Here is a 14,308-nt window from a genome sequence, read left to right on the forward strand (position 1 = left end):
TAAAAGTAACAAATCTTGTGTAACCTTCCCAGAGGATTTTTTTTTTCCTGTGGGGCTTTTAAAATTTGTTTTTAATACAAAAGATGACTTTAAGTCCCATCAGTCCTGATTAAAAACTTCAAAGACTCTCAATGCTCTAGATGTTCACTGAGATGCTAGTCTAGACCTTCCCACTGCATTTTGCTATTTAAAAGAGAGCTTTTTCCTTCACTTGCCCTTCTGATGCTGCTGCAGTGTCAAGGTAGAGGTAGCTCCTTCCCTAGACAGCGCGCTTGAAGTTTAGTGGGATCAGTGTTCAGAACCTGCTTTAGAAGAGTGCTTGTCAAAATGCTACCACAGACATGACCTTCGATGTAACATCAAACTTCAGATGAAATGTGGGCCTGACAATGTGTCAAAGTACAGTAGCATAAATAAGATGTTGGCCATAGGTCTCCCGATGACAGATGTAAGTGTAAGTATAAAGTGTGCTTTCTAAAAATAGTGTACATGTAGAAGGTGCTGGCTACCAGAGTGTGTCATGGATAACTGAAAGAATAAAAGCAGCATCAGCAAAATTCATTGTGAACGTGCAACATTTCAGGGCACCTGCATATTGGGGATCAGCTGGGGATGAAGTGACACCTGTATGCAATAGATCTCTCTGGAAGGGCATGATACGGGTTGGAAAGTCAAGCTGAGGATTATATCTGGAATGTACGTAGGCATGAACCCTAATGAAGATGAAGTGCTACTTTTTTTTTTTTTTTTTTTTGCTTTTCTTTCCTCAGAAAGGAGAGTTCTTCAAAAACTTCCTGATCTCCTAATCTCTGCTGTTTTGAGATGATTATTTATTTGCTATCAAGCCACTTCTGTATTGGGTGGTGGTGTAGATGTTAGCAATTAGTCCACTAGAGGATGTGACAAGCCACTTGTTTCCAGTGTGTATGCATACTTTTTAGGTACCTTTGATCACTAGTTCTTTACTGCTTCCCTATTCCTTGGTTTTACTCATACTACTTGGCAGAATAAGGTACTAGTGACCAAGAGTGACCAAACCAATCATCAGTGAGTGCTCTCTTAGCAATGAGGGGATCTATTCTCATTGCAGAATTGGCAGCAGAGGTCCTGATAGAACAAATGTGCAAGAAAGTCAGCATGAATGTGTTACAGAGAATTTGAAGGATCCAGGCTTGGTTAAAGCGCAACATAACCAGGGTGAAAATAAAAGCTGGCTGCATGGTCTGCTCATACCTGATATGTATTTTTACCTTACAGTAAGAGATGTGATGTACGAGTTCATTGTCCAGAACGTTGTCTATTACATCCTCCATCCTTCCCAGTGATCTTTACATATAACTTAATAGTTAAAAGGGCTATGAATTATAGTGGCTCTTCATAAGAGAAAAAGGGTAGAATTGCTTAGTGATTTGGCTTTGTGTAATGGCAGTTTTTACATACAGTGTGGGCAGAAATTTCTCTAGATAGGTCTTTAAAATAGTCTCATAATGCTGCTCTCTTTCAGCATTGAGCTGCATTGAATTTTCCAGTGAGGTGTTAAAGACTGCAACCATACTTTTTGTGCCAAGAATCAAATTATCAGTTGGGGCAGAGAAGAGTTCTTCAGGGTGTTGGAGAATTGCAATATTATATTGCCTCTGCTCTATAGGTCTACTGTTGATGCTGTAGAGGAAGAGAGCTGTAAATGCTGTTGGGGTTGTTGGTTTGAAGGGTGCACACTCCTCCGTTTCTCTAGGACTGAGCTTTTAGGTCCTAATAGTCCTGACATGTCAAATGGTACAGTAGGATTGAAGCTGGTACTTTGATCTTCAGGGAGATTATGCTGAGTTATTCTTAGCATTTTTATTGTGTGTGGGGAGGAAAGTCTAGTTTGGGGAAGTCTAGTCTAGGGAAATGACAGCAGGCTATCAGTGCTCGTGTGAAACTGCTAGCGAGTGGAGTTGGTAATGGAAAGTGTTAGGTGGGTTTTGCTGCCACATGGGTGCACCTGACTTGTTCTCTCACTCACATAAAGGAGAAGTGTGACCTGCCATTGGGCTGGAGTGAGAATTAGGCTTTGGTGTGGAGCAAGAATGTGTAACAGGAACAGCAAGCCTGAAGTGATGCCTTGGGCTGAGGTTTTACACAGAACTTCTGCAGAAGCTACGGCAATGCTATTTTAACTTCCTAGGTGTGATCCTTAGCCAGTGTGAATGATTGCAGTGCAGCTGTTATAGAAACTGTTAGAAAGGGGATGAAGGGGCCTTTGAAATACTGTGCCCTGCCACAGCCTGGGATTAGTTTTTTAACAGTATACTTTGAAAATAATTATCGTTCTTGTGTTCTCTGATGCCGTCTTTGTAATACTGCACTGGCCTTAGCTTTAGAGGTGTTTCTGTTTGTTTTGTTTTTCTCCCTGTAGTGTCAGACTAGCAGTTCTTAGCCTGACCTCAGCATAGAATATGGTTTTTCTCACTATCTTTGCAGTGATTAGTTTTTTCTTTATCTTTCCAGCTGGCCAATGCTGGTATGTGTAGAACGGGGAGGGAGAGAGTTCATGTATAATGTTGCTACCTTTTGCTGGAGGATCTTGCAAACTTTGCTGGAGTTTTGAGTGGGGAAAGAATGAGTAATAGCCTTGGCATGGGAAGAAAACTTCAGCTATGGATCCATCCTAGAGAAACTCTTGTCTTGACTGTAGTACAACTCAAGTTTTCTGCCCAGAATAAAGAGGAGAAAGTGATTAATCTACTATCACGCTCTTGACAAGAAGTGTTTTTTAAAAAAAAAAGTGTATAATTGGGTGTAAGTGCTCTACTATTTATCTGTCTCTGTTTCCTCAGTTCCCTTTGGCATCCTTGTAAATTATAAAGCAGGGATTTCCCCAGAGTTATAATTTAATTTGACTTTATTGACTTAATTTGACTTTAATTTAACACAACGCTACATTTCAAATGAGCATGTGTTACCTCCAGTTTTGACTGGAGACTACAATGAGTACATGGCCACTGCTTGTGTGTCCCTGTCCAGTCCCCCCAGCCACCTATGGGGTTAGCTCTGCAAAAATAATTGGTCCCTTTTCTTCTCTCCCGTTCATATTTTCTCCCTTCTTCCTTAGCAGTTCTTCCAGGAGCACAGATGGGACTTAGGAGTGTCCTTTTGCTGTGAACTCAGTGGCACACAAAAGTACAGGAGCTCCTGATCCCTGGCCGCAGCTTCTTTCGTAGATTTGGACCTCTTTGGGGCTGTTCTTTAAACAATTGATTGTTTGAAACAACTGCTCACAGTGCTATATTAAAATGATGGTACCTTATCTTATGCATGTTGTATACGAAGTTCTTCGCGCATGTGGAAGTAAGGCTAATAATTAATTCTCACAGCTCTAGCTATGAAAGATGATTGCTTTTCTCTGACAGGAGCATACTGATCTAAATAAACCAGGAGACCAACTAAGGGTACTTTTCCTACAGCATTTTCAAAATATAAATAGATTGTGACATTTCTGTTTTATGAGGGCACTTGAAGTCCCTAGAGGTCAGAAAAGCCCGTAGGTATTGAAGCTCTATTCACCTTCTCTTGTAGGTGCTGAGTCCACACTGGAGATTTCTGCACAGCTGAGATCTGTCAGAGTCCAATTTTGCTTTGACATCAGCTTATTTTTGAAAACATTTCTAGCAGAACAACATGATACATTATGAGACAAGCAGCCCAGCTGAAGTGCTGGATGAAGGTGGCTCGTCTCTTTGCTCTTTTACTTTAGATTCAGCGCAGCAAAATCACTTTTCTCTGTGAAAGCACTCTTGATTTATACCAGCACTCCAGGAGACAGTTTGTAAGGCACTGAAAAAATTTTGCTGTACTCTTGAGCAAACTGTCACTTTCCACCACCACTGCCATGTGCACCATTTGGATGTGATATGAGCACAAAGGCACTGATGGGAGGTTTCCTTCGGCTGTGTGCATTGGCAGTGATCCCTCCAGTAGAGCAACTACACTGGAGAAGAGAGTTCAAATGGGATAATCCAGTGAAATTTCATTCAGCCAGTGGAGGCATGCCAAACTAGCATCTTCCAAAATTTCTAAGACTTGTGTGGAGCTAAAGAATAGAGAACCTTAAAGAGGTTACAGGTAGCAGACTTTTCCCCAGGTGGAGAGGCATCACTGGTGTTCTGCTGGGTGAATTGCTGGTACCTGGGCCCTTCCAGCAGGATGAAAGGTCTTGAAGAAGCAGAAGATGTCTGCATAAGCAGTGGGAAAGATGAGTCACATTTTTATTCAGATGAGTGCAATGTGATAGGTGTGTTTGGCTTAGCAGTCAGATCTTGTAGGGTTGATTTCAAAAGCAGTTTATATTTTCTTTCCATTAATATGTGTTAAGTGTTTTTTCTGCTTTATCGGCAGCAGAAGGAAATACAAGGTCATTCCACTCCATTCACCTTTAAAAATGCGTGAACGATGCATGGCTGAATGGAGTGCTGATGCATCACCACTTCCCTGGGCTTTGCTGCATTCACTTACTCATGCATGTTTTCTGGCTGGTGCTGGCTGAACAAACTAGGTGAATCAGGACAGGATGACTGGCAGAGCTCTCTCACCATGCAGGGTGTGATTTTCCTTGTGCATAAAACAGTGACATCACTGAGAAGCAGACTTCCGTGAGTGCACATCCATGGATGAGGACTGAGTTCAGGACTTCTGTGTGCACACAGGCTGCATAGCTGAGGAACAGGAGTAAGCACAGTACTGTCTCCTAATCAGGGATGAAACATTTCCTGCCTATCTGAATTTATGGTTGTGCTAGTAGTTGCACTGTCTTCAGGAGTTGGAGGTGAGACTTTTAGACATTGTTGTTCCCATCTCCTACAGCAACGATATTTGCATTGCAGGAATGTGTGATCAAATTTATTGCACCATTTAAATCAATTATGTTGTAATAACTTCTACCCTAAATAGGATAAGATGCATAAAGCGGTAAGATCCTTGTAAAATACTTTCATTGGACTTATGATTTTCTCCTTGAGAAGTACATGGCTGGAGTAAATGCATTGCCTAAGCAAGCAATGAAAATTACAGTCTAAAAAATCAAATGCCAAAATGCCCAAAGCTTTCACGACTTGGAACAAAAAGGAGAAAAGATCTGTCTCTATTTCAGCTGCCCACTGCTTTACCATGTATGAAGGTGACCCTTCACAGCCCTTTTCTCATGTTTTATAATTGAGCAGGGCAGGCTGTAAGTGGTTGATGCCAAGGGGATAGGTTTTCAATTGGTTTCAACCCCAGGCATGTTCCCAGAACTGCTGGCACTGTGCATCCCACCTGGGGGCCTGGCAGCCAATGCGCAATCATCACCTGCTGTCAGTGAGCCTTTTACATGCCTTTGACCTAGAAAGATGATAATATCCTGATAACAATAACAGAGCTTGTGTGAGATGATGGATTCTGCCATATGTGAGAGCTGGTCTTGAGAGGACCTGAACTGGGAGCTATGTAGGTTTTGTGATCCAAAGGAAATAAGCATGTGGCAGCTCTGTACCCAGCATAAACTCTTCTTCCTGCCTCTGTCCCTCTCCACCTGCCAGTGCTTTCCCAGAGGTCCCTCATAGTGGCCAATACATCATCCAAGGCTGACCTTTAAAGATATAATGTCATCTCTGCCCATCTGTAGCAGAGTCTAGGGCACCACTTTCTTTGAACAGCAGGTAGAGAAGACGGTATCTGCTCAAACAAAATGCAACTACTCCTAAAATGTTTCCTCAGTGTCTGTGCTGAAGCCCACTTAATCTAGAAAATAAGTTGTCAGTGCTCTGCTGATAATGTGCAAGAGCAGGGAAGATACATAATGAATAGATGATGTTTGATCTTTTGGGTGGATCTTCATAATTATGCATAAAAAGCAAAGTGGAAAAATGACAGAGTATGAGGTTTCTCTCCACACTTGATGACTTTGGCTCCTGGGGAAAGCCTTTGAGTCATCCTTATGCAGCCCTAGTGTATGAGAGGAGCAGAAGAGTGTTAAGAGTCATCCTATATGCAAAACCCGTGGAGTAATGCATAGAAGGAGCAGAAGTGTCCTGTTTCCCCACAATCAAAGCAGACGCAAGTCCCCTATATGAAAGGGGTGTTTCTCGTGAGGGAGAATATCAAATCTAGTAATAATCAAAGAAAGCTTTTCTTCTCTTATGGCTATGAGGGGCTCAGAATTAGATCAGGTAGAGAAACTGTAAGTGTGCTTCATCCATCATACATGTTAGCTTTGTGAAAAGTCATCTCTGCAATAAACAGAAAAGGTTATCTTCCACTACATAAAGCTCTGTCCAGTAAACAGAGGAACTCTCCTGCCAGGGAATAGGGGAAAGATGCAGCCTTCAATCAATGTCTTTTACCACCCTATTTTTTTTCCCTGTTCATTTTCCCATTCATTCCTTTCAATCACAGATTTCCTTGTTCTTTCTCTTGAATGGACTTTTATAGCAGATGACAGTCCAGGAAATAAGGCTAAAGAGTGTTGTCTACTGGTCCTTCCTCATCTTTGAACAGTTACCTCCCAGTTTAGTATCAACTAGGTTTGATTAAAAAGATGGAGAGGTGGTCATTCCATACTATATAATATCATATGGAAAGCTAGAAGCTCTGGGGAGTTGACCAGGGGGCAGCTGCTGCTCAAGGATTCGCAGTGTTGTTTGGTGGGGGGTAAGCTGTTGCCTCGATAGCACAGCATTGGTTGGTGGGCAGATGTGGTGCTAGTTGGACGCTGGTTGATGAGTAATTGCATTGAGGCTACATATATGTTCGTATCATTGTGTATTTGTTTGTGTTTTCCTCTTCAGTCTTAGTTTTTATCTCAATCTACAATTTCTATTTTTTTTCTAGTTCTCTCCTTCGTCTCACTTATTGGAGAGAGAGCAAATGTGGTGTTTAGCTGCCTGCTGGGTTAAACCACATCAGGTTACCAGATTTGCAAGTACTGTTACTGGCAGAGGTGACAACAGTGAAATGAGCAGCAAGAACTAGGTTGAGTTGTTTTTTAGGTCTCATGGTTTCTTGGTAATTTCAGGAAGTCAAAGACTGCAGAATCACATGGCCTTCTCAAAATTTATTTTTTGAATAAGTCTTGTGCAAGAACTTTAAATATATATAAATATATATATTAAACAAAAGAAAATGGAGCTTTCCTTTTATTAATCAATTTCAATTTGAAAGTGCTGAATCTTTTATTAAGGAAATGTAAAAAGCAGAAGTTCCAATGAAAATGTGTGAATGTGTTTTTCTGGTAGATAATTCAGCAAAAAAATCAAGTTCCTGCAAAGTTACTAACCTTGTTGTTTTTTTTTTTTCACACAGTTTTGTTTGTTTGTTTGTTTTGGTTTTTTTTTGAGAAAAGAAAAAAAAATTCCTCTAAGCTCTTATCCCAAAAAAAGTCTTTAGTCACATATGAACCTATTGTTCATTTTCCCATGCTGTCCTTTGGATCTGGCCATATTTTCTAGATGACGAGTTAATCAAAAGACTGGAAGCCAAGGGCTCATGAGTGCTAGCTTATTTCTGGCACTAAACTCTATGCGGAGCTCAGTAGGCTCCTCTCATATAGTCACTTGCAGACCCCTGGAGGTTTACCTAGATTTATACAGCAGTGTGAAGATGCCTGTCAGACTTGATCGCCAACTAAGAGTACAAATGCAGCTAACTTTGAATAACGCTTGTAAGTTAAAGATATTCAATACTGCACTTTTGATCAAGCGATTTTGAGCTTTAGTACTGGGTGTGGTTATGCTCTATTTCACACTCTGCTCAGACTTCCTGTGTTGCTCAACTTTGAGCACTTCAGAACTGTGCGTGTACTTATGTGTTGTTTTTGCTAGTCCTCAGGAGACTTTAAGCAAGACCTATTTAAGCATAGGTAGAGGTAATTATTCCACCAATTCTTCCATTCCCTTGTCCCAGTCATGTGTTTGGGCTGTGCTGAAAAGCTGGCAGGGTAGGAGCTGGGATCATGTGTTCAGCAACTACAATCAATTTGGTTAAGAGCATTAGAAGAACTCTACCAGTGTGTAAATGATTACATTTTAAATTATTTTTTTTTAATTATGAGGAGAGACGTTCAAGCACTTACTTGTAGGATCAAGGCCAATCGTCAGCACTGCTTCTCCTGGTTGTGCTTAGTAGCTGTATGCTATGTCTTTCTCCTATATTGACCAAGGGCTTAACAGAAATTAGCTGAATCTCCAAGGAGAGCAAGATGCTGCTTCACTCTGCTGATGAGAGCAAGTCACAAACCTCCTTTGACCCTTCTTTAGTATGACACATAAATCTTTAAATCCCCTCATTTCTTAAGCAAGCAAATGCATATGGAGTAGTGCAGTTTTCTTTCTGCTCTTCCAGTCTCAGCTTTTGCCCTGTCTTGCTAGAAGAGAAGTCCGCTGCTGAAGCAGAGGTCTGCAATATGGTGGCTGAGGTAGATATTTCCAAAATCATGTCAGAAGGACCACAGCACAATATTAGAACAAACAAGGCGTCCACAGCTGTCAAGGTTCACTGAAATACAGCATGAGCTCACTTATTTCATTCTTTTTAGGATAAACCTTCTGCATTCAGTCCTAAAATTGTTAATCTGGTCAGTTCCAAATTTACAGTCTCATCATAGTTTTGAAGCAAAATAATGTAATCCAGATGAATGACTGTACATCAGATGTTGGTAAGGCTAGAACACACCCAATTCACAGTCTGAGTACTTTTCCTCAGAATTTGTTGATAAAATGTCTGTCAAACAGATGGGGAAAAGGTGCTTTTCCAAGAGTAGTTTGTTGGGGTTGGGGGTGCTGAAAGGAGAAGCAGAATTCCTCAACTCAAAAAAATGGGAATGCTCTTCCTAAAAGTAGCTGGGGAGGGTCAGAGACTCTGTTGCTACGTAACTGTTGCCTTAAAGCTAAGGTAATTTGAAAGACAAATGTGAAAAGAGTTGAGATCAAGTCACAGCTGGAAGCGCTGTGTAGTCAAGGTGTTAGTACAGAGGATTTCAGAAAGACCTGTAAAATAGTGTAAAGATCCAGGATATGTGCCTTATAGTGAGGAAGCAAGGTTTTCAATCTACTAGACTTCTCTAAGAAGTCGTTGATGGTGTTTGTTCTTCCAAGCAATGCATCTAATTTCTGAGGGGTTTTATGTAGCAGGAAAAAGGGAGTAATCCAATGAACAAATACTGAAATTAAAAGCAGGTGTGAAAGGAACACAATCTTCAGTGGCACTGTCACTGAAAAGAAGCTGGCTGCACCTCCTTAATGGAGATGTGCCGTTCCTGAAAGACGCGCTCTACCAACAGCTTGATCTTGTTCATTTACACAGTAAGAAAGTAGTTAGAAATAGGATCAATTATGTGGTGAAATCACATTGTTTGAGTTGTGATGTGTCAGAGTAGACAGCTGTTGCAGTCATTTCTGGCAAAAAATAAAAAAAAATTAAAAAAATAAAAAATTACAGGGAAGGCTTTCTTCATAAATGCTTTATATTCCCCATTGACTAAGCCCTAGGTAGCTCGGCTGGCAGTTGCTGTTGTCTTTATTGATCTGTGGTGCTCAGCAGTTTATTCCAAGACTTTCTTCTCTTGCTCATTTAATAAGTGGTTATTCATTACTTTTTTTGTTGTTGTTTTTATTGCAAAGATGACTAATAACAGTTTCCTGGAGACAGTCCTGATAAAATAACCGAAGGTATGAAACCCAAATTCAATTAAACTCACACGGCACACAGATCAGCTCTGATTTAATTATTTCTCGTGTTATGTAAATGAAATTTCTTCTGCAATGAAATGAATTTCCTATTTTCTCATGGCAATGCTTTACTGCTTTTTCTGCCTTCAAAACCACAGATTACTGAAAATTCAGAGGTTGAATTGAAGAGCTAATCTTTCATGAGTGTTCTGGGGACACTTTGTTCATTTGTGATCTGGTTGTGTTTAGCCCTATGTGCTGCTCCCTGATTGAAGCTGTGTGACAAAACAGATTAGGATTACATCTGTATAATATACAACCGTAGATGCAAACGCTCCAGCATTTTGGGAAATTTTGATCCCAAACACTGCATTTGTATGAATTTGTCACCAATTTAGGATCCTGCAATTTGAAAGATGCTTAAACACTTTGTTGCATACTTCTGAGGCGGCAAGAAATATTTCTTCAATCTGCTGTCTATGTAGCTCATAGACAACCCTCAGTCCACTTAAGTATAGCATACTAACCCCCCAAATTAATAACTTCTACAGCTTCTGCTTACTTTTTTTTTTTCTTAGATACAGTGTATTTCTTTTTGCAGAGCCTCTGTGACTAAGATGTTTTGGGGCAACTTCCTGTAGATAGACAGCAGGAGTGCACCAACGGAGAAGGAATTGCTGCAAAGCAGAGCTATGCCTATGGCTAGGTACTAAATTCAGTTCTCTCGTATCTTAATCCAGTGCCTGAGCCATAAATATATTCCTTTCTCCTACTCAATTCCCCTTCTTCAGGATGCAAAGCTGTTTCTCCTGATATCCACTGAGCTGACTACCAGAATAGGGCAGATAGTTCTTTATCATCTGTGAACATGAAATCCTGCAAATTTGGCTCAGCCTATTTTACTATGAGAAAAAAGATCTTGAGAAAAGAAATTGTGTGCAATCAATGAGGAAAAAATAATATCCTTCCCATGTACCTGAGTGAAACTACCACTGGGGAAAGCAAAGAGCATTCTGGAACCTACCTATCTGTCTCTTGCAAAAAACATGAAGTTTCAATTGATGTTAACTTAAGCAGAGTAAGCAAAATGCTGTATTTATCATCAGCAACACTCTTATTCTTCTGCTGGAAAACAGAAACATACAAGCAGTTAGCATTCTCTTCAAGCTGCATTGATTGGCACAATAACTGTGAAAATTAGAATGCTTTTTAAATATGCAATTAGAGTGTGTGCTTTCACACAGAAGGGCTGATTTGTTCTTTTCCCTTCTTGGGCTTTCATCCTGCGTTCATTCTTCAAACTTTTTCACACTGAGCTAAGAATGCTAAAGTTCATCTAAGTGCAGTTTAACAACCAATGAGAATGGCTTACCAAATCACTATCAGTCTGAATGGCAATCCCCACTGTTTGTTTGTTACTGAATGCCTTGTTGGTTTAGCAGCATGGAAACAAATATTCTCAGAAATCCAGTGCATCCATGCTGCTCATTTCCTGGAGGCTATAGAAGAAAATTCTTGGTTTTTGTGCAGTCAGGTCCAACCTTTTGGGTAGGGTAACTATCACAGCAGCACATGCATTCACTCAGGGATGAGACAAATCGCTTGGGAAGTAGGGTTTGTGCTGGCTCTGTGACCAGCCCCACTGAGGATAGGAAGTTCTATTCAGGCATGGGGCCAGCAAGGCCTTTAACTGGACAGGCAAGATGTTTGGGAATAGCAGAGAATAGTCAGAAGAGTTCACCTCGTGCTCTGCTGCTGGCTGTGGGTAGACATATCCCCCAGATACCATGCATGGATCCTGCAATAATCCTGCAGCTTGAAAGAGGGGACCAAACAGAGCATAAACTACTCAAACTGTGCGTGGTTTCTGAAGAACATAGGCAGCTGGGCAAACCCAGACCAACGGTGGGGCAACTGCTCATCTTTCCTGCTAGGAGTTGCAGCCTATCTATTTTTCCTACTTACTCTGATACTGGTTTTCTTTCAGACACTGTGTTGTTTAATTGCACCAGATCATGTAGGCACTGCTGCCTTGGGCCGTAACCTCATGGTAAAAGGGCAATCTCTGTGCAAAACCCCCTGTGCCAGGAAAGCTGCAGGAAAGCCTATGGGAGGCACAAAGGGATGAGGTGTGCGTGCTGCTAATCTGAATCTTGGAACTGTTTTTCCAATAGGATGCTAGATGGAAATACATCTGTGTAATTTGCTTTCATATCCTCTGTATTCTTTAAAAATAGATAATTCACATACAGGCTCTTCTTACATGGAATTTTCTACTTGGCATATGATATGCAAAGCCAAGATAATACTTCCCTTCTTCTGTGAGACTTTATTAACACATACTGGAAGAAAAAATAGGAAAAAAAAAAAATTGGGGGAAAATTGTCTATTATAGAGCATTACCTTCCTGGTCATTATTGAGTTACCAGTATAAGACAACTTAGGCCAAAGCTCATTGTTTCAAAAGGAGCAATAAGAGAAACTACTTTTGTTTCCTGTGGTTGTAGTTTGTCTTTCACTCTTATTTTGGAAGTAAAATTATAGAGTTTATTTTTACTCCCACAGAACTGTGAATTTGCTGAAGTGTAGACAATTTGCTATCTAAACTTTGTTTAAATAAACATAACATAGTCCAGCTTTTTACTGTCCTTGTTGCTGATTTGCTCCAGAAAAAAATTCATCAGCTCCAAATGACAAAATGAGGGAAATGGTGTGCATGTTATTTCTTCAATTGTATTGCAGTGCCATCTTTATCTGTAGGCTTTACCAGGAAATTGACTTTCAGTCCTATCCTTTTCTGATATCTTTTCTGCAGCTGACAAGAGATTTGCAAGCAAATAGACCTTTTCCAAAATTTAAAGCAGATTTGCTGTTTCACAGTTTGTAACCCTTTTGCATAAATACTTTTTTTTTTTTTTTTTCCCTCTGTGAGGTTTATAGGAAGCATTATCTGACAGTCCTGCTGGCTAGCTTCCCAAAGGCTTTGTTTGCTTCAAAGCATCTTCAGTCTTCCCACCCTCCTCCCATCTTCCCTCCTGCCTAGCAGCATGGCCTTGGCTTGGTTCATTTTATGTGCATTTGGGGTATGTTTATAACCTAAACAATTTTTAAGGAGGAGCAAAGGATATTTAATTCAGTTTTCCCATGGGAGTTACTGTGCTGTCAACACTGGGACTACTGTCACCGTTCTGTTTACCAGTTACTTAGCAGTGGGAAGCCCTACAGTTGGCTGCTTGCAGCCTGTCACCCATTGGCTTTTTGGGATTATAGAATCATAGAAGAGCTTTGGTTGGAAGGGATCTCAAAGATCACCCAGCCCCAACCATGGGCAGGGTTGTACCCCCCAGCTCAGGCTGCCCAGGGTCCCATCCAACCTGACCTGAAGCACCCCCAGGGATGGAGCAGCACAGCTTCTATGGCCAGCTGTGCCAGGGTCTTACTGCTCTCTGACTAAAGAATTTCCTCCTAACATCTAATCTAAATCTCTTCTCTTTTACAGTAGGTACTTGTACCACCAGTTACTGTGCTGATCAGCTGTGATAACTTGACCTGAAATTTATGTAGGGTGAAGTGAGAGAAATGAGTTTGACCTGACCCCCTGACCTGAGCACAAGGCAGTCACTGAGTTCTGCTGGAGGATGGCAGCAGACACAGAAACCTGACGCTGTGAAATCATCACATGTATCAATAACCTGCCAGCAATCTTTATGGGGAGTGGAATAAGAGGTCATGACATCAGTAGCCGCGGGCAATTTATATGCAAATCTGCCTGCTGCAAATATTTAAAGTAAACTGGCTTAATTCTAACTAGACCACTCAGGAAAGCTTGCCTTCTCCAGCCAGGCTGTCACAGAGATCCAATGTGTGGCTGTGGGAGCACATCAGGCAGCACCATACCTACTGCAGACCTGGGCACTGCCTGTTCACCCTCCCTTTGCTTTCCTCTGGATCTCGGGTGGCCTTCCTGCTGTCAGTCCTCTGCTCTGTTAGCAGAGGCTGGGGCAGTTCAGGGTGGCACATTATTGTGGTGGCCCTCCATCACACCTCCATCACATTTCTTTGGCTGTGCCAAATTCAGCCCGGCAAGGAGTCTGCAAAAAGCTGAAGAAACAGCTGTGAAGGCTCAGTGATAATTTGAGCTGTGATTACAACTGGGGAATAAATTGCTTGTTGGGTGCATTTTGTAGTAAACTGGGTGTAAGAGGCAAATTAGCATGACCTCTTTTGATTAGGAATGAGCCTGCAGGCTAATAAAACACATAGCAGGAAAACCATATTACAGAAGGATGAAAGATCTGGAGACTTCTTCCTTCAGCTTCTTTGTCCCTCATCTTTGCAAAACAGCTATAATGGAAGCTACACCCACATGTGTCTGGGCTGAGTTTGTCCCCACGGCAAGCCAGGTGGAGAATGTGCTCAGTGATGTGCCAGTCTGCTCCTTGCTGCCAGCTCAGCTCTCCACATGCAGCAACACCAGCCCATGACTGAGAGCCCATATCAGCATGAGAACCCAGCTAGAGGTGGGAGGGAAAGGATCTGAAATAATTTGTTTGAAGAAAGATAAAGTTCTGCCTGCTTTGTTTGCTTTCTGTGAAGTTTTTCTGCAAGAGCTGTCAGACAAAGTT

Source organism: Tetrao urogallus (assembly GCF_951394365.1).
Source record: "Tetrao urogallus genome assembly, chromosome: 2".
Taxonomy (NCBI): domain Eukaryota; kingdom Metazoa; phylum Chordata; class Aves; order Galliformes; family Phasianidae; genus Tetrao; species Tetrao urogallus.